The 21,536-nt window shown below is 44.9% G+C and overlaps 1 long non-coding RNA gene across 1 annotated transcript in view; it reads left to right on the forward strand.

Annotated features, from left to right (window-relative positions):
• The window catches only part of LOC118169402, a 30,366-nt gene extending 15,843 nt beyond the window's left edge, over positions 1–14,523 (forward strand). Inside the window, exons 2-3 of the long non-coding RNA XR_004752071.1 lie at positions 9,445–9,450; positions 14,513–14,523. This is a non-coding gene — a long non-coding RNA (uncharacterized LOC118169402). The remainder of the gene's footprint in view (positions 1–9,444; positions 9,451–14,512) is intronic.
• The last annotated feature ends 7,013 nt before the right edge of the window (positions 14,524–21,536 follow it).

Genomic DNA, 21,536 nt, shown 5'->3' on the forward strand with positions numbered 1-21,536 from the left:
TAGTTTTAAGAGTGATCAAACACTGACATCAAGTGGTGGAATAAATCTCCCTTCCCTATTCCCTGTAGGGTTTCTCTTGGTCTGAAACCGCAGCAGTTTGTGCCATCTCTCCAGCTTTGAGGGACCTCTGAAGGTAATGGCTGCTTACCGAAGTAATTCACCCAGCTCTCCTCTGCAGAAAGCTTCACAGCTTGCTCTAATTGGGGGGATAATGCAAATTAAAGGGGGGTTAATTTTATGCATTTACTGGGAGAAGTGTGCCCATTCCAGTGACAGCCATCCATCACAACTCCAGCCAGAGTAGTAGATGATGTGCGATTTCCTTCCTTAGCTTAGTGATTAGCTCTGATCATTAACAACATGAGCGTGGCTAATCAACACGAGTGGCTAATCAACCTGACTCAAATTAGTGATATTAGATTTAGGAGCCTATCACAGTGAAAGCTTCCAGGAAATAATAGCTGCTGGGCTGTCTCTTCCCAACACGTTTCCATTTACATCATGGGTCTTGAACGGGGGCCATTAGTGAGGCTCTTCATTACTTGACAAAGCTCTAAAACAAAAAATCTCCAAAGCACTTGCTAAATATGCCGAAGAAGAGCTCCCTTTACGGTATCAACCACAGCCAACAGTCACAACTAAAACGCTCTTGAATTTCAAAACCCAGATTTGTATTCAGAAACCCAGATGGTGCATCTCTTCTGCATACACCAACAGGTACGCCTCCCTCCAGCCTGCAGATACGGATGTACACAGATATACAGCCATCGGAACAGAGGTTCAGATTTCTAGAAAAATAGCTAGCCTTGTGAACACCCTGGACATTCATTGTTCAAATACACACCTTGCATCAGAAAGGGAGTGCTCTAATTCACACTACTGAGGCCAAATCTGGATTACCACACCCAGATTTGTGCTCCTCAGCTTGGGAAAGACATTAATGCACAGCAGTGAGTCTAGGGAGGGTTACCAGGATAGCCAAGGGCTGCCATGGCACGCACCAGGAGAGGCTGAGACCTGGCTTTGTTCAACCATCACAAGAGGAGGCTTGGGAGCATCTTAATGCTCTCAGCCACCACAAATGAACAAGAAGTTCGTGGTAAGGGTTTGTCAAGACACTGAACGCCAACCAGTTGTGAAATCCCCACCTCCAGAGATGCTCAAAACTCAACGGGACAAGGCCCTGAGTAACCTGACTGATTTGGATGTTGGAGCTAACTTTGAAGCTGGCTGAGCATTGAGTGTGATGTAGGACCAGAGAAGCTCCAGTTATCTGGGAGACAAACAGGTTGTTGTGATAATTTAACACACGTATCAGCTACATTTCTACCGCAGGTGTTTCCCTACAGAAAAAGTCTAATGCATAAATAAGCAAACAACCTGAAATCGGCAATTTTAGGTAATGTATTAGTATTATGCTTAGACCCCAGAGCCTCCAAAAGGAAGGGAAAATATTCAACTGAAGTGGAAGGAAATGCTGAAAATGCAGCCCTCTCACAAATGTAAGCTGCATTGCCTGGCACTGAGTCTGGCTTTTGTGCATCTTAACTCCCTTCTTCCTCTATGCTTATACCACAGCTATAGGTAAATGTGCTGCTAACGTAGCCCAGAGCCATTTCACAAAAGGTTTACATAGAGCCCAAATTAACGCCTGGCACTGTCTCCTTGGCCTAACGACAAAAGGGATGAATATAACCCGAGCGTACACAATTGCTGCAAAGCCAGGAGAAGCTCCCTCCATTTTAAGCCCTCTGTTCCCAGTTTTTTCTTACCAGCCTCCAGTCGTGGGACTGCAGGTTCATTTACTGCATTTTGCCAGAGCTCTCATCATTTCATGGTGATCCTCTGCGGACTGTAGGATTTACCTGCCCTTAATTTCAGCTTTCACCCCAAGTTCAGCTGGCAAATTCTTGTCCTCTGCTACCTGCACCACCTCAGCCATGCCGACTTCTTGCAAAAGAATCAACAAAGACTGTTTCAGCAAAAAGGACTTGAGAATCCACAGTTGGCCATTTCATGGCTGGAGCCACGGACACACACTGCCCGCTCTGAAAAAGCGTAATTTACCAATAGCTATAGAATTACCATGGGCAGTTTCCTGCTCCAGAGACAAAATACTTTAACACTGCGGATGCAACTGTGGTCTTTGGTACGAGTGCTGACTCTTTAAAACGATGAGTACTTCTCAATATGCAATTGGTAATGCAAATAATGGCGCGATTATACGCAGAAAATCTTTTCAGCATAATAAAAATGTTCTCTCGTGTTCCCAGTGTAACAGATGTCCTGTTTAATTGCACTTGAAATGGGAAAATATTTAACATTTTGCATAATAATCAAAATAGGAAGTTGTATAAGCAGCAAAGTAAATGCCATCTTCCAGAAACAGGAAAAACAACACTGCAACGCTTTGTATCACGGTATGAAATAACTTAATTTTTCTAGTGATCATGAACAATAAAATGCATTACGTGCTAATAAAGTAATCTGCATGTCAGCATTTGTGAAGAAAACCAGCAATATATTATGCAAAAATTTCGTGTTGTTACTTTCCCAATTCTCCCTCCACACAAAATAATAATTACGACTACTAATACCTCTTTATCTGGGTTCTCAGGCTGTCCGCATAAAGTTTCAAGACAATCAGATCACTTCTCCTGTGTGGTTCTGCATTCTACACAGGCACACAGCACTGCAGGCGTAGAAAATCTCAGAAAAAGGAAATCAGGGCACCTACATTTCAATCTCCAAATCTACCAAAGACAGCCAACATTTAGCCAACTTGTGGTTCCGGTGCTTCAAAAGGCAGGCTGTGCTTTACTCGCATTTCTTTAGGATCCCTGTCACTACCTGGCCGTCTACTCGTAGCCACACTTCATTCACATGGGATTAATCTGCATTTAGCAGAACAACGGGGAGAGGATCCAGTCTTAAACCAATACATAGTCATTTAGGGATAAAACTCCTGGGCGTATCAGGCGTTAATTACACAAATCTCTGTACACACACACACAAAGAAAAACTTCTTAACCCTGCTGGAGGAATCCCAATTCACAGAGCGGAAAAATGAAGCTTACAGTGGAGGTAAGAAGTGCATGGGGGAATGGTTATCATCCTTTTAAAGATGCTCTGAACACTGCCTTCGGGATTGATTAGCTCTTCCTATGCACGGAAGGAAACCGCTGGAAGGGGCTGGAGGAAGGATGAAGATTAACAAATTAGACTTGATCAAAGGGTTTTCACAGCACGGAACCAAAATTTTGAAGAACACCCTTATCAGATTTTTTCCTTGGGACTCTTTAAAAATAGATAGTTAAAAGCAACCCTGGGAATACTCAAATAGTTGGGAACAAACTGGTATTTCAGGAACTTCTCGTGCCAGTCAAGGTAACGCTGCTCTTAGTGCAGGAACACAAGCACATGATTATTACTCTTCCATGGAATCACGGAATGTCCTGAGTTGGAAGGGACCCACAAGGATCAGCAAGTCCAGCTTCTGGAAAGCTGCTGAGATACGCAGTGGCCTTCCCTGAAAAACATGTGCCACAAAAAGGCTGCGAGGACCCCAGCCCTTCCTGTGATTTCTACTAGCAGTCTTTCTCCCTCATTCGTGTGTGGACAAGGTTTCCTTGAATTTCCTCGCGCTACTAGCGTACCTGTTCAATCACCTCTTGCTGCTTTTTGTGGCCTTTGTTTTAGCTCCAGCTGGTCTGTGGCCTTGCTGGTTTTCTCTGTTACTGCCTGAGAAATGCTTTGAACTCTTCTGTTGCATATTATCATTTCCATTTCTTGTGCCTCTCTTTTTGCCATTTAGTTCATAGCAAAGCTCCTTGCTTAGCCAAACCTGCTGGAATTCCCCGCCGTCCTGCGAAACAACTGCTCTCAACCAGTTTTCTCTAAATTGCAGCCAGCTCTTGTGGGCACTGTTTGCCTTCACCTAGAAATTAAAAACAAAACAACAACAAAAAAAACCTGCTTTCTTGAAACTAACTGCTCCGACTCCTGCTGCTCACCTTCCCAGCCTTCCTCCACATCCTGGATCCAGTCACCACCTCCTGGTCACTGCAGCTGCACGTGCCTATAGCCCGTCGTTTCCACCACCTATTATTCTCTTCAGCCTGCAAGCAGCTGGTCAAGGTGAGCATTGCCCCTGGTTTACGTTTCCATTTGAAACTGGTCACACATGCTTGGGAATATAACTCTACAGACACATGAGGAAAGCCTCTTAATGCTCTCCCTTGGATGTGGGAATATGCGGCTTTCACCCTCATCTCCTCCATCTGCAGCTCTCTCTCTGAGGGAATCTGGACCCAAGAAACACTGTTTGGACAGCAAAAGCTATTTTCCTTTGCAAAAAGACTAAACGTTTCCAGTTGCCTTTATTTCTGCAGCATCAGGTTGAACTGGAACCCCACAACCCTTCCCATATATGACCATCAGCATGCAAAGGGAAAATAGATGAGCACTGAACGAAGATGTGAGTTTTCCCTTGCTCCACCAAGAGCTGCAGCCCGGTACAGTAGCTCCCACTGCATTGCATCTACCAGACAAAATCTCCCCATTTCACAGCTTCCACTTCCCTTTACCACAGCACACCAACCCAGTATGCTCTGTATTAAATACAAAAGGTACAGAATTGAAACAGTCGTTGGACTCTGGACTAAGAAGATTTGAAGTTAAAGGTTCGTTCCACTCCTTCCCCTTCTTCAAATCCAAGTGGACTCCTTCACAGAAGGAATCAGATCCAAGAGCATCAGGAATCTGGGAGACCTGGGCTGCTGAATCATTCTTCTGATGGATAATGCACATTAAAAAGCAGTTAAACACTTGGGTACAAAATGGATTGTTTTCTCATTATATAAAGAAAGATACTGGAAGCATATTACACCATTTTTTTGCTAATCAGAAGAGTCTGTAAAATTGGTTTAAAAAGTCTGCAGCTCACCCCCAAGGCTGTTTGTATGCCACGTAGCAACCTGAACAAATTTGCACAACCGCTCATCTTTCAGGAAGGTAGCTTTAAACATAAATGGGGGCAGTATTTTTAACTGCAGCGGAGGTTTAATTATGAAGGATTTAAAGTATCACCAGAATGGGAGTTCATGAACTAAAGCATTTTTAAAATGTTAATGGAGAAACTTGACTTTTCCATGTTACGACCAAACATAGCATGTTAGAGATCATGAAGTACCAGGGACCTTTTTTAATTGGCAATGGTCATATACAAAATCTTCATCCTGGTCTCCAGTAATTGGGCCCAAATTCCCTTTAAGCTACTACCAAAAATGGTGTTTTTCATGGTTTCTTACGGAATGCAACACGTTTTTACCAGAAGCTTCAGAGGTGCTCTGCAGGGGGAGCGAAATAGAGAAGATTCTAATTTAAAACCAATTAAAGATCAGTCACTCCATGTGATCAATAATTGCGCTCGTTGAGGTGGCATTTGTTTCCCAACCTCACACAATGTCATGAATATGGAAAAGCTTCAAATTATACTTTGGTGTAATGATAGGGTTTCTGCTACAGGTATGCAAATGAAGCGATGTGATATACAAATCATGATTGTCAAATAGCATTTTAATACCTTTGAGCAGCCCCAAGTTACGCAGGTTTCCAAAAGCTAAAGCACCTTGACAACCAGCAGAAAAATCACAAGTCACTCTGCCTTCTCCCTCTCCGTTACAAAATGTCAGGCCTGGATCAGTTGAAAAAGAAAGATTTACCCTTCCCGCCCCCAAAGTAACAGGATTTTAGAAGGGAAAATAAATCTCCACAGGTTCCAAGCCAATTAAACATTTACGACCATCTTGCTTAGCCTCGATGTCGTAGGAAAAGCTCTGAAATCTCAGGCTATGTTCCTCCTTATGGACACCACCTCCTCTCTCCTTTGTCCCAGCACACTCCAAAACAGTACAAGCCTCATGAAGAGAGACTGAGGTGAACTGCAATGGAGCAGCTGCATTACGCTACACAGCACCTCGAGCCACCAAACTCCAGGACAATGAGATCCAACTGGGCCAGTGGTCAGGGCAAAGCCCCGGCTGGGAGTCGGGTCTCTGGTGTTGGACTCCTTGTCTCGCTCCTCCACATCTCAGGGTCTCCCATCGGCCAAAGGGACACAGCACAACTTCTCTTCCTGGCAGACATGTTAGAAGGATAAAGACGTTCCTAAAAGTGTTGTACCTCGATGTGGAGATCAGGATGTTGTGTGGGACTGTGCCAAAGGCCTCACAGAAGTCCAGGCAGATGGAATGAGTCGGTGTTCCCTTGCCAACTGAGGCAGTCACTCCGTCACAAGAAGGCCACCTGAATGTGTTCATACACTAATAAATCAAAACAGAAAAGATTGGAGAAGTAGAACGAGGTCTCTCATCCTAAAAGCCCATGTATCAGTTGTCTCTGGGAAGACACCAACAACCAATACGTCTAAAAATTATTCCAGTTCAAGTTGGTGACAAAACAGAACCTAGATGCGTATCCCACAAACACATAGGGGTAAAACACCACAGAAGTCATCCCACCTCCTTTTGAAATACCGGAGAGGCACTCTTCCAGCAAGATCTGATAAAGACAACGCCTCAATTTTTGACGGTACAGATAACAAGATCATCCCTCTCACTAGATTTAAACCTCTGAAACAAAAGCCAGAATGACACAGAATCACGGCAGAAGCAGCAATCTGAAACGACCTTGGCTGAAAAAAGCACTGAGTTACAACACCAAGTCAGCTCAGCTACCAGTTGTATTCTGGTACAAAACCAGACAATTGGAGAAAAAGTTAAACTCAAGTGGATTCACTTCTTATTTCTGTTGAACTGGGGATGTATTTTACTCTATCATTGTACTGTTTTATTTTCCAATAGTTTTATGAATTAGAAAAAGGTGTAGGGGTATTATTCCCATGCCCGTCCCTCTGTGCATGAGGCATCACACCTGTGCATGACTGATGGGGCTCACGAGTGCAATCACCGGTGCCACCATGCATCACTACTTCCCAAGACACCAGGAACTATATCCGAGTAGATGATCACAGAGCTCCCTTTGGCCTTACAAACAATGGTACTCGTGCAATTTTCCCCTGCAAGTCTTTTGGTATCTGCACTACAGATGGATCCCAAGCAAGAAACCAAGAATTGCAACAAAACAAGGTTAGTTTCTGTAGCTCCTATCCATAGCCCCGATCCCAGTAAAAGTGTGCGAAGTGTGCATGGGGTGAATCCTGGTGCGGTGAACACTGCAGAATCCAACAGAACAGGGAAGCCTTCCTTACAGCTTGCTTTCTTCCTGATGTCCTCAGTAAGCCATGGGGATACACCACGCTTGTTGGCAGAAGTGCGCTAGCGATGTCTCACTTTATATGGCCGGGAAATTTTGTGCCTGCTTTGATATAACAACTACTCTGGGAGTAGGTTAAGTAACAGTCAAACCGGGATGAATTTGCTGAGGTATCTTGGGTGAGATGCCACCAACTGGATTTTGCTATCACTGACAGTACAAAAAAAAAAACTTGCTGCCTGCAGCCTGAAATGCAGTTCAGACTCTCTATTTGAAATTTACAGACAGAAACTCTCAAAAGATCTCAGTAATTTTCTTTTTTTCTTTTTAAGCACATCTGGGGCAAAAATCTATTACTTTCCTTTTAATACTTTTTTCAAGTAGTTCAGTTTTGCCTCCTGCAAATGCTTTTACTTTTTATTCTCACTGCCGATGTTTTTGTTTCTTTTTCCTCCTTTGGGTTAAAGCAATTAATAATAAAAGTTGCATGAAAGGCAGAACTACAGAGGAAAACCCCGTGGCCTAAACTCTGCTCTTGGGAAACATGTTCTTCAACTGGACAGCATGTGGAGGCCCAGGGAGAAGACAGCAGTTAAAAATAACCAAATCTCTCAGCATCTGCAGAGACAAAGAGGAGCGCTGCTGCTTCACAGGTGCTGGGAATCAGTGTGGCTGTCCCACAGGAGACACCCACCCTGGTGGTATATCCTCGCGGGCCTTTCATCGTCTTTTGGAGGTACCTTTTCACAGTCTTTACTAAGGCCGTTCTTTTCCAGACATGTCTTAAAGCCCAACCAGAGGAACGAGCAGCTCCAAAGGCCTCCCCAGCCTGAAGGAGAGGCTTCGTGCCCACGCCGCAGCCCTCAGCCACCAGCACCGAGGGCAGCACACGCACCCCTTCGAGCACAGCGATGGTCCTTCGGCTTCTTCTGCTCCTGGTTGTTCCCGATTCAGAAGCGTGGTGCTCTCTGCTCAAGTCTGGCGCTCCGCTTCTGGCTCTGCATTCCTACTGCTGGCATCTGAAATAATTCACGTGGCTTTGCATTCCACAAATATTTAATAACTAATTAGCAGTATTAATAAAACAGACCTTCTGCTTTCCGCTTCTGCTAATGAATGGGTACATGAGTTTTGCATTAGGTAAGAATTTAGGCGTAAAGTCCAGCTCCTGCTGTATGCCCGATTTAAGTTATAGCTGGAGGGTTAATTGAATACCCCAGCCCAGCCTCCCTGCACAGGCACTGCACCGGGCTACAAGTAGCACCACATCAGCGTTTTGACTGCAGTTTATTTTTTAAGCTACTGCTACAAAAGAACTGACTGCAAAAAGGGAAACAGCATTGGGGGAAATATTTAAAAACAATGGCCCTGTTGAGATCACCTAGAAAGCTTCTATTTTAAAAGGCTCGAGAATATTTTCATACGCAGTGTGCATTTTTACCCAGCTACTGAATTTATTGGCTATCCTTGTCCAGTAAAGCACGCCGACATCATTAGGCCCATGATGATACAGAAAAATTATCTGATTTAGATTAGGCTAGATCAGTCAATTTGATGACTTGGTTTTAGAAGCCATATTTTATCACACGTCACATTACTGTACAAATACCTGTTCACGCTTCCTATTCATGCCTAGAATGCTATGGGTTTGCAGAGTGAATAATTAGATGGATTTTATTTTTTTCCACCACTGAATACAGAAACTATTGTCTTACCAGGACTCTCACAAACCCTCACGTATTACCAGCTTTATTTTTGCTGGTATTTCCACTGATACCTGATTGCTTGACACACAACAAATAACGATCTATTTTGACAGGAGTGACATAATTTTTGATTAAGAAGTGCCCTGATTCAAATTCAGCCAAGCCTAAACCACACCAAACGAGTCAGCCTCGGAGACCTGTCCATTCTGACATATAACCAAGCTATGGAAGTCAGCTTTGACCCAGATGTCGTTCTCTCTGGCTGTTTGGGCTGTTATCAGGCATCTTGGCAATTGCTGCCCCACACACACAGGAGAAATGCTGCATACTTAAGAAACCTGACCGCACAACAAGGCGTAGGAGTCTTCCTCACCGAGGTGCAAGAGCAGGGCAGTCCGTTCAGATGGTCATGCTGAAAGACAGAGCAGCAAGATGCTCCAAAGAGGCAGGCCCATGGCTCTAGCTGCCTGTACCTGCTGTGCCAACAGGGCATGAACGGCTGGCTATTAGAGAATTACACAATTTTACCAAGTCTCTGAACAAGTATATGCTTTTTTAATATTTTTTATTTTTCCTAAGCTTTTTGACTGCAAGCTTTCAAAGCCCTCTAAATCCTCAGCAAACTACTAGCCTATTTTCAATGCACAATGCATCAGAACTGTAAGTCTGTAAGAAGGAAGGAGCTGATCCACGGAGGAGCGGCGTGAGGAACCGCAGCCTCAGACGACAAAGCAGGCATCTCCAAGCAGGGGAGTGATGAGGACAAAGCACTCAAACCCTTCTCCCTCCACTTCCCAAAAGCAGCATGCCAGCGACAACATCAGCCTCGATTTGCTGGGTTTCAAGAATGACAAGAGTTTAATATAGCCAAAACAAACTATTTCTTCAGGAAGGGACATGCAGGGGCATCCCAATGGGAAGGCAATGCTTAGTGGTGACACTCTTTTGTGCTGCTGGAGGGTTAGAAACTTGCCATTAACAGGACTGGCACAGCAAAATTTAGGCATCAGCCTCCTTCCTTACTGCCCACAGACCATAGTCAGGGGGAATACTAAAGACTCACCGATCATTGCTCCTTTTTAGTTTGTACTCTGTCCCCGATACATTCCCTTTAATGAGCGTAATCACCTGTCCAGATGAACTCACCCAAATAAAGGCTGCAGAAGTCACCTGGCAGGAAAGCTGTATTGAGAAGTTGAAATTCTCTAACTATTTTCTGATACAATTAATGCATTCAACAAGCATTTCTTGACCCAAGCGTGCAAAATCTAATATGGATTAGACAAGTTGAAGGAACTTCTCACCAAAAGGTATTCTGCATGCTACATAATAATTAAACTACTTAAAATACAGTAGGAGTATAATTAAAACCATCCGCTTAAAATTCAAGGAGCTGAAGCCAACATCAAGGTCAAATTTTGCGAGGAGAAATAAAAAGAAACCGAGGAAGTCAGCCAGGATGGCTCCAGAATGATTTTGTAAACGCTCTCTACTGATGAAGACCTTAAAAAAAAAACAAATGACCAGAGAAGGATCTCAGGATGGAGCCATTTCTGTCCCCTGGGTGCTTGCTGGGATCCCAAATCAGCAGGGAGGATGCAAACTAGTGATCTGGTTTAGTGGAGGACTTGGTAGTGTTAGGTCAGAGGTTGGACTGGGTGATCTTGGAGGTCTCTTCCAACCCAGGTGATTCTGTGAAATACAAATCATATTTGTATTTCATTTGTATTAAATACATTCAATTTTGCATATTGAAAGTTTAAACTTTTTCATGTGATACCATACGCCAAAAGTAACAATGGAAAGTGAAATGCTAACGCAGAGTGAAACGCAGACCCATGCGACTTCATAAGGGCTCCAGACAACTGAAGCAAAACACCAAAAAGAAAAACCAAACAGTTTCAGTGAGTTTCCTGAATTGTTTCTTAAAAGACCCTTATCTTTCTTTGATTCCATTATCCCAAATTCATCCAACAAGGAGAGTTCCTATACTAATGATGTGCCTTTCCTCTCCAAGAAAAGAGCTTTTAAAAGAAAAGGAACAAAAAAGAAACCAGCCGGAGGTCATCAGCACCATTCCTTCAGCACCACATCAGTACATACGGACGATTAAGCCCATAGCTCCGCACAAGCTCCCAGCAGCCTTCAGCTGTGGGCCACAAATTACCTATCTAAGCACAAGCATTGATTTCCAGACTAAATACACCAACTGTGAACGGAACTACAGCTATAGGACAAATATCAGTAAGCCACTCTGCAGAAATTTGTATAATGTCACTCAGCCATTTAGCAGCGGAATCTGAAAGCTGTCTTGCATGCTTTTACTGCAGCACGAGCAGCTCAGACGTATTGTTTCTAAGCCCTTTAAAAATGCCAGCAAACCAGTACAAGAATACGAAGAGAAACATCAGATCGAAGCATGTTCTTCATTGTTGCTTTTATGGGATGTTTGACAAGCCAAGTTCTTGCCCGGGATATTTGTTTGGTACAGTTGGGGATTGATAAAGGACCCCAATCCTGTGCCTGACGCGCCATCTCCTCGGCTATATTGAGTTTTGAAGGTTTTCAGGAGCTGAAAAATGACTCCACCTGCCAACAGCGTGTTATATTTATCAACTGGCTGTCTTTGGGAAAATGAACTTGCCATTCTGTCAGAAATTGTCTGCTTTGGGAGGTGTGATTAGACTTTAACCACTGGCATAGAAATGACATTCTTTCTTCCAGTTCATTGCTTTCCAGCCCAAAGGTTTATTCATGGGCTACAGATTACATAATAGCTTAAAATGAATTGTGGGTGTAGCAACCGCATATAAAAAAAATCAAATCTGATTGCATGTTTTGAATAAAAACTCACTTTTGCATGAAGGTCTGTGTCATGATGAATCTTTATCTCACTCGAGCCTTAAAAGGAGTACATGGCTGGTGAATAGCAAATGAATTGAGCCTCCTGGTTTGCATTTTTATAAGGTATAAGAAGTTTGCAATGTATATGAAAGTCTATAGAGATGCCAGAGCAGCAGAAACTATACAAACACGAGCAAAAGACAAGGTCCAAGTGGGAAACCAGGATTTCTGTGCTCTCCTTTTTAAGCAGGTCTCAGACTAGGAGAGGAAGGCAGGCCTTAAAGTTCAGAGATCTCCATTCGTACCTGCTCGCTCTGCATAAAAGAGCCAGGGCCAGCTTAAAGATCAAGGTGAGCCCTTCCACAAGAAGAGCCAAGAGCAGCAAATAAAAGAACATTTGAAACCACTTAACATTTCAGATTGCCTCATAATGACTATTTCTTACTCCACCTGGCAAAAGAGAGCTCCACATCCCACCTAGGCATTTTATCAACTGGAGGAGTCAACTGCAGAGAGAGAGACTCAGCAAAAAGCTAGAGGCCTGGCGGAGCGACAGAGACCACGAGAGGCTGAGCACCTCTGCTGCTGCTTGGGGAGCTCCTCTGGGGGCCACCTCTCACAGAGCTCCACAGCCCCAGCAGCCTGTCTGGGGCCAGCCCTGCCTTGCTTGGGCATCTGAGGGGGAGACCACCACGAAGAGCACACGCTCCCAGCAAGGTCACACACACCTTACAGGAATATATTCTTGCTGGGTCTTGCTGACATCCAAACAGAGATTTGCAGCTCTTGCCTATTTGGCTGCCACAGGCTCTGGGAGGAGTTGTCACCATGCTTTTTGCCAGGGGTAGCAAGTGTCACTTCTGAACTCAGACTTCCGAGGCATCCCACCAGTCTCCAGTAGAGCAGAGACTCCACCAGTGGTCAGGCGTGCTGCACTCCTTGGCCTCCTTTGTCAAAAAAGAAAATATAGATAGATAGATATGGATATGCAAATATCAGCATATCTTCCTAATTGTACGGAAAGTCCTAAGAAATACAAATTCTCTGCAGCTCCGGGGAGTGCAGATCCCAGTTATGATGATGCCCATCTCAAATAACCAAGGAATACAAAATGAAAAGGCTGCAGTTATTAATCCGTCACACACTGTGTGACAGCTTTGAAGATACCGTAGCATAACTCATTTCCCATCACAACAGCTAATCTTTCATAAGGCTAATACCAAAACACTAATGTTTTTGTTAGGTAAAAAAAAGACCGAGCCCTACATGTAGTACATAATCTCCACCTTGGGATGAAAGCAATGTGATTGTTTTCATTAACCTTTCATTCTCATAAAAGGGCAAAAATCAATAACAAATTTATTCAGGCAAGTGAAAGGCAATTTCAAGCAATTTCACAAGGGATTTCATTTCCATTGCTTTTTTCCTCCCACAAATTCTAATAAAAAATAATATGATCTGTCCAAATGTAAGACAAATACAAAAGCCAAGATACTGTCAGCGCCTCAAAGACACAGAATGAAACTGCCTTTTTACAGCTGGATAATTGTCTTGCTAAAAATATTGCTTTCTTTTGAATCCTAAGCAAGTCTGCGAGGCAGTGTCTTATTGACAACCCGTGAAACACTTTGTTGCACAGTACTGAGCTGCTCCCTTTTAAATAAAGTAGCTACGATACAGATTTCTTCCGAAGACAAATTAAGCAATTTCTTTCTGGTGCACTTTGCCCTTTCGTGCTATGAACAGAGGCTTAAATTACATGGATGTTGATGCACTTTCCAACTTTGCTATTTCTGTCATATATTCCACAGCATTTCACCTCTTCAAGAGTTGCCTTTGAATTCCTGTTCCCGAAACGCCTGACAAAAGCAATGATAAAAACCACAAAGTAACTTGTCGCCAGCTCCATTTCCCACGGAGGGCAAAAACGCTGAGAAAGCACGATACATTATTAATAACTGCTTAAATTAATCTGCGACTTCACTTCGCCTCTTTCCAGGAGTCCTCTGAGCATCCTTTCAGCATTTCCTGGGGTGGAGCCACGAGGGCCGGGGGATGCTCTCGCTGCTGGGGCAGCCCCAGCCTGGGGCATCGAAAACCATGGGGACAGGGGACCAGGGAGGTCACTCAGTGCCACCAACCCCACCGGTCCCCCACAGCCCCAAAATTCCCAACACGGTGTCTCTGTGCTTGTTACCGCATGCTCTACAAACCCATCAGAAGGTAGAAATGATTTCAATAAGCACCATCGTATAAAGGGGCATCACTTGTCTTCTAGAGGTTTTGTCTCCTCTGCCCTCTGTGATGCCACTGGAGAGCCTGAGGACACTCACAGCTCATTTTAAAAGCCTAGCTGGGAAACTGTGAGTTATTTACACTATTTAAAAAAAAAAATAAAGCAAGGTATTAGGTAAAGTTAAGCAGCATTTGACTACCTAACTACCATGCATCACCAGAGGTGTTTAGGATAAGCGAGATCAGCTCTTTCTGGTGCTGCTCATCCTTACCCAGTTTCTTCAGCGGGAGACATCATCTAACTTCCAGTGCCTGAGATTAGAGATGCTGAATCCACCCAGATGGCTTCCAAAACCTCTCTGCATCCTCTGAGCAGTGCCACTTGAGCACACATTTCCGTACAGCCGTGCCCAAGAAAAAAAAGACAGCGACACTTTCTAATAGAGGAGGAGGAAATCCAGAGCAAGACCACTCAAACTCAAGGAAGAAGTACAGAAGATTCACGAAATCCTCCCAGAACGTCCCTAGGCCTTTGTGGTTAGCGTTACACAGCTACGTGGGCCGCTACGCTACACAAAACTGCCAGCAGGAAACCTTTGAGAATACTTGATATAAGATAACGATGACCTTGGCATGGCAGCAGTATTAGAGAACCACTAAAAATGGAAACCACTCAGTTTGCATGGGAGCTCAGAAAAAAAAAGCCCATAATCAGTATTTGGGTTTATTTGCTGTAAATTCAACACACAAGATAATGAAAGAAATATTAGAGGGAACAAAAAGCTGCCATTTAAAGGGATCTAATTCTAGTAACCGTTCCCTTTCATCAAAAACCATTACTGTATTATTATCCTACCACGTTATTAGGATGCTGGGTAATTCACCCTCACCTAGAAGCAGGAAAAAAGTAGACAGCGACAAAATATTCTGGGGAAAACTGTGGAGGCTGTGTTGTTTTTCGCTGGGCTAAAAAAAAAGGGCAAGAAAAGCAAATACCTGAAGGTACAGGACGACCTCCTTAAAAGGTCTCACTTCTGTCTACAAGGTGTTAAGAGCTTGCAGGCACGAGGGACCTGCCTTTGAGAGGTCAGCGGTCTACATGAACGAGCCTGCTGTTAACTGTGGTTGGATGGGTTCCTGACAGATTTTTTTTTTCTGATTTCAGTTACTTACTGAATACCTCCACAGAAGCATGGCGAGACTCTCAAAGACTGACACTTTTTAAATCGTTACAAATAGCTGCTCCTAGGCTTAGATAAGTCGAAGGTGTGGTCATGCTGATTTTCCCACGCGATGAGACAAGCCATTTCCCAGACAAGTCAACGATCTCCGCAGTCCGTGCACCAGTGAGGTACGCGATCTCGTGTCTTCATACTACCTAAAGCAAGAAGCAGAGATTAGCAGGAGAGCTGCAAGATGGGTGAGGAACCAGCGAGCACATACACCTCTGGTGTGGACGTTGGCTGGGGATTTCTAAAACAGGTTACGCACAAAGACTCGGGGCACTAATGCTGCCACCCCAACGTGGGACACGTTTAACAGCAGCTGCCGCTACCCAAGCTGGTCCCAGAAACAGCTTGAGACGCCTGCAGGCTGTGCTGCTTGCGAGCACCGTGGCTCTGGGGACGGGTGGAAGCATTCAGCAGGAGCCGAGGCAACAGCCAACCGCTCGGTGGTCCGAGCCTCATACCACCTCCCAGGTTGGTCGCCTCAATCAGACAGCAACTTTTGAACCCAGCTTTGTCGAAGTAACAGAAATACACACCTTTTACCACCTAGTTCATCCTTAGAGGAATTCAGAGTGACAGAAACACTACGTTTTTGCATGCCAGTCTATTCGACTCCCTAATTTCCCATTCAGCCAAAAGAAACAATATGGAAAAACTCCATAAAGGAAATTATGTCTAGTTGAAGTTCTTTACCTGCCGGCAGCACCCACCCTGACAAGAGGAGACCCATCAATATTTATGACCTTTCCAAACCACGCGGTAGCATCCAACCAGATCCCTCCTCCTTCATATTAAGCACCAAACTCTGCGTACCAATCACCTGCTTTCCTCCTCAGAAGCAAGACGAGTTTTAAATTGCAGAGGTAAATTCCACATTTTTGGGAGGTGCCAATGCTTTTCCTGGCCCAAAATCAGAAACTTTGTCAAGATCAATGGATCCCTGCTCCTGTTCTGGGCTTTCATCCTGCTGCATTATCCAAACCCTTACATTTCCAGTCTGCCACGTATCCGCCAGCTGGCTCAGCTGTGCATTCCAGCGTCCGACTTTCATTCTGCTTCACGGTACATTGAATACATTACAGAATTCAGATTTTTAGGTCCTCGGGATACTGCTGTGGCTAATTTCAGATTACCCAATTTCAGAAATTCCTCTATCAAGTGCAAAACCTTCCCGTGAGTAGCATCGAAGCTGCTGCCAGTCCCACCACTCCAAGCTCCACAGATGGGCTGAAGGACGTCAGAAGCCCCCCAGCGACTCCGTGTCCCCTTGGCCACAGCAGCTGAGCACAGGGCAGAGCGTAAGCAGCCGACCTCACGGACCGTGGTCTTCCCAGGCAAGCCCCCAGCACTGCTGGCTATCTTTCCTACGATTCACTGACACAAAGGGCTATGTTGAAAACTTGAATTTTCAACAAGATTCAACAAAAACCTTTGTTTAGATGAAATACAACGTGTTTATACTCTTTCCAATGGAAAGCAAGGCATGTAAACAAGCTGATTTATTGCCCCTCTCGTTGCACTTAGAGGATAAAGTTACTTTGCTTGCAGTGTAGTCGGTTGAAGACATGGCTCCTTTTCCAAAATATAGACAGCAATTAAATTATTTCATGAACAGAGCATGAGCTGGGCTTCTTTTCCCATGGCTAAACAAGCAATGGCTGGCATCCAGAATTAATTCTTCCTCTTCTTGCACTTGTTATTCCAATTAGTTTTCTTTTTTTTAGTCCTTTTTGGGAGAAACTAAGCTCTTCAACCATCCCTCATACCACGTCCAGAAGCAAAACAAGAACTACCATTTTTGCACAGGTGATGTAACACTGCCAACCTAAGAGGTGGATACAAAGGAGAGAAAGGAGCAGGAGGCCACATACACCTCCCTTAGCTCCATGGCCATGGGCACTTCTCACTAAGCAGGCCCAGAACACAGTGCCTGAACTCTCTGCAAACTCCTCTGCGTGCAAACGCCATCAGTGAGAGGCCCAGTGTGTAAGCAACGAGGTGCCACTCGCTGTCACATACTCGCGATTTGGCCTTCCCACTAAACCAAGGCACCTGGGGCTTCTTTTGGGGTGGGGGAAAAGCTTCAGAAGATGGTGCTGCGTTTGGGCACTGCTGGGACCCAGTCGTACTGGGGCTGTGATCTCTCTTCCACAGCTTCACACTTCTTGTGGCTGCAGCATCTAAACTTTCACTTAGGATCTAAATTTCTGTCCACCTCTACTTCCCATTCCTTGGATTAAAGCTTCCTCTGATCCAAACATGGTACAAAAAAGCAGAATTTGGGGCCCATGTGATTTTAAACTGTGTAACAAATATACTCGTATAAACCATGTGAGCACATTATACAACAAACGTATTTATAATGCTGAATTATACACATCCTGTGCACAAATTCCTACAAAATCCTTGCAGGTGTAAGAATACAATGCACTCACTACAACGTCATGTTGTGCAAGTATTCAGAAGAATGAATGTACTCCGGAGCTAACACCACGTAAGCAAAGCCTACTCAAGAAGGATTTGGAGGATACTTATGCACATCCCGATCCAACTAAAAGGAAGCATCAGTAAGTACATGCGCAGAGCACTCCCTGACACAGGGAGGATGATTTTCTCCTTTAGCTGACGTAGGAACAAGGCAGAGGATGGGCACCGTGCAGGCCACGTCAACCAAACCCCATAGTCCCATCCTGCCCATCCCGGCAGGACGCCATCCTATTTACACACACGTTTACAAATCGTGCCATGGAGATACAAAACACCTGCAGGGGCAGCAGCTGGGGTCAGCAGCAGCACGGCAGGCTGCATGCACGACGTGCCCTGCTCCTGTTCAAGTGAAACGGGAGACTGCTTTTGAATAATCCCAGGCATGGCCCAACCATGCTAAGTCCCGCGTGTAACACAACATACATGCTAAACTGAGAAAGAAACCATTATTTTCGAAAGCAGATATGCTGCAGAACGGACCAGAGGACCTCCTCCTGATTTGCCCTTCCGCCGTGCACAAATTGCAGTGCCACACAGCAGCCTTACCTTTATAACCACTGAACCATCTTCCACCAGCGGAGCATGGCTGCCCACGCACCGCTCACAGGAAGATTCTCACAGCCCAACAACATCCCTGAACTGTCTCCACCTTCAGCCACGGGCATATCCCATATGCCTTAGATTTATAGATTCTTCTACGACACACTTCGAAACTGGCAGTGATACACACACAATAAATGTTTAGCCAAAAAACCCTGACGTTTATCCCATTCTATGTGCACAAAGCGCTAAAAGGAGCTTCCTAATCCCGGATATTTTTAATAAAATGTTATTAAAAGATGACAGGAGGCGTAGAAATATGCAGTAGTCCTTTTTAAAAATCAAAAGGGATTTTTTCCTCCCCTTGAGGAAGTTTGACTCTTTTACATCATGTAGATTTACATACTGAATAGCCCGTATCAGTTACACATCGCTCTTCAGTGCTCGAAACAGGTCATTAACTTGCTTTTTTTTCTTTTAATTATGAAGTCAGACAAATTTATTTTCTGCCTGCGCTGAACAGGGAGAAGACAAGTTACCAATTAACTCAGCATTCAAACTACATCACTGTCACCGAGCTTGAACTTTTCCAGGCAGAACGGCTGAGGCGCGAGTGGCCTGCCTATTTAGAGACCTCGCTGCGCCTGCTCAGCTGAAGGCACCAAAGTGCCCTGGAATGGGCACCCCCGTGCACAGACACTTCAGCTTTTTTTCCTATGAAAAGCCGGCATTTCTGTTCTGCAAGGGACACGTAATCATTTCAAATGTGCTGAGCTACTCGGCACACAGTTGCTCTATTTCCAAAGCAGAGATTTGCTGCAATTGCCAGGAGAAGCAAGTTCCTTCAGACTAGAATAATTATTTCCGCTGTACTTTTTCATCTGACACCCCGCTAACCACATTTGAGCTGCTTCTGCTCTTCCTTCATCTGTTCTGTGAAATGTGAGCTTCCCATTATCGTCACTGGGGGAAAAAAATAAAAAATGAGCAGCAGCATGCAGCACTAATTCCCTTCCTTTCCTTCTCATGCTATTTTTGATCTTTGCATCATAAAAATACTTTGTGAATTTGCTAAAGTAAAGAAGCGTTCATCTGGTTTGGCATCAGGCTCAAATTCTGATATGCCTTCCCCCAGGTTTTAAGCAACCTGAATGCTATCAGCCCTTTTGTCTCCAAAGGGAGGTGGGCAGCCCCTCTCCCGAGGGTTCTTCTTGCCACCCGGCCCCGAACCAGCGGGCTATCTGGATGAAAGGGAAGGCTCACCAGCACTGGAGTACCTCAATTTTGACTCCTCCTGACCAGTGGCGTGGGAGCTCAAAGGCTCCCAGCACAGCCTGAGCATTTTCCTGGGGGACTTGTTACAAGGAGCGGCTTAGCCCGCTCATCTGCCAGCCTCGCTCAGAAGTAACTTAATATTCCCAGGAAATTTTCTGTAATTCTTTTTGATACGGAAGCGTAACACCAAAGATCTCACATCAAGGTTGGGCGATGTGTTGTTCCTCAGGGGCTGGAAAACAAAGCTGTTTTAAAGTGATCACAGAGCATCGGGTTTGAACATCGATGCTGGCTTGCAGGCTCACCACGGGACCACGCGAGGCTGGGGCTTGGCTGTTCCTGACAACAGCAGTGGATCTCCGGGGAAGTCTGGGGGGGCTGTTCTGGGTCCTGGTAAATTTACAGAAAAAAAAGAAAGCGGATTCTATCACACCACAGCACCAAGAGAGAAATGTTTACATCAGAAAAAGGAACAGGCCTTCAACCTCAACTGGGACAGGATTTGAAGTCCCGTCCCTCTGGTCAGCTTCAGACACCAATCCAGCTGCCAGAGTTCTGAAGTTCTCAAGCGATCCTGGCAATGCATAACAACAATGAACTGCAGTAGCAAAATTTGAGAAAAGGCAGGACAAACAACCACTTCAAAGCTCCAGAACCGACAGCCACTTAACCAAAAAGACCAACACTTCCCACGTGATTCAGAAGGTTTGATCTCCAGCTCAGTGCTGCTTTGCCTTAACTGACTGATGCTCCAAGTACTATCCGAATTTCAAATCTTCCATCTCTGCCAGAAGAAACACTCCTTGCTGAAAGAAAGCTAGGAAATGCAGGTTTGCTTTTAGTACTATTCCAGCCAGGTTTCTCTCTTTTTTTTTTTTTTTTACGTTCAGCTAATGGGTGTGTAAGAATTTGCTTGCACTAGAGGCAAAAACAAAGTTAGGCAAGAAACGCGCCCAGAAAAGAAACCCACATCTTCTACTTCCCACTCACTGCTTTTTCCTTAAAAGACACGTCACACTGTTGTTTGGATTGTGCTTGGTATTTAATCAATTACTCCATGTAAGGGTGAATTAAGGCAGGGTGTCAGACGCTTCAACAACCAGATGTCAATTAGTACTTTAAAAATGTGGGCCGGGTGTGCTCATATCTCAGCACCAAGAAATCCACCTCAGCTGATGCTGCTGTCCTCTGCCCGTCACGCCGATGGCTCTAGTTAGTCCTTACCGCCACAATGAATACCCAGCTGTTCCTCCCACGGGCTGGAGAGGGAGAGCATGCCAGTCCCTGTAGACTTAAGTACATGAAGGTAGCTACTTCTGACAGAGGCTGTTTAAAACAAAAAGCAGGTATGTGAAAAGGGGGAAGCCACCCAAACACCCCTCGTCTTCCCTGTACTGTCACGCACAAGAAACGTTTCAAATCTAGTAGGAAAATCACATCCTGTATCTCAGAACATGACGTAACCTGCTTCAAAGTGCCTTCAGAGATCTCGAGCTGAGATGTATGAAAGCACGCAATGCTGACTGGAAGTACATGACCAGAAGAAAAGCCTTACCTAGTGATAAATCCAGCTGTATGCACATTCAGCACAGGTCACTCCCGGGAAGCAGCCTTAAACCTGCGCTCCCAGAGCATGCAAAGCAAGCTCCCAGACGCCCGTCACAGCACCTCGAGGGATGAAGGGCCGTGTCTGTGGGGATACTGACCGGGGAGCAGGCATCACTGGGGTTAGCAGCAGGAGATCTTGTCCTCTGGAGACCAGGGATAACCGAGGAGCTCTCCAGGGCAAGCATGAAGATACCCAACGTGCAGTTATCTCAGGGGTGTGCATGACACCCCTCAGCCCAGGTAGTTATTTCTTCTAAGGTCAGCCTTTTGCTAGGCTTTGACTGACCTGTAACTCATTATCAGCATCATAATTACCGAAGAAGGCAAGGTATTTTAA

This window comes from Oxyura jamaicensis, chromosome 6, assembly GCF_011077185.1.
Source record: "Oxyura jamaicensis isolate SHBP4307 breed ruddy duck chromosome 6, BPBGC_Ojam_1.0, whole genome shotgun sequence".
Taxonomy (NCBI): Eukaryota; Metazoa; Chordata; class Aves; order Anseriformes; family Anatidae; genus Oxyura; species Oxyura jamaicensis.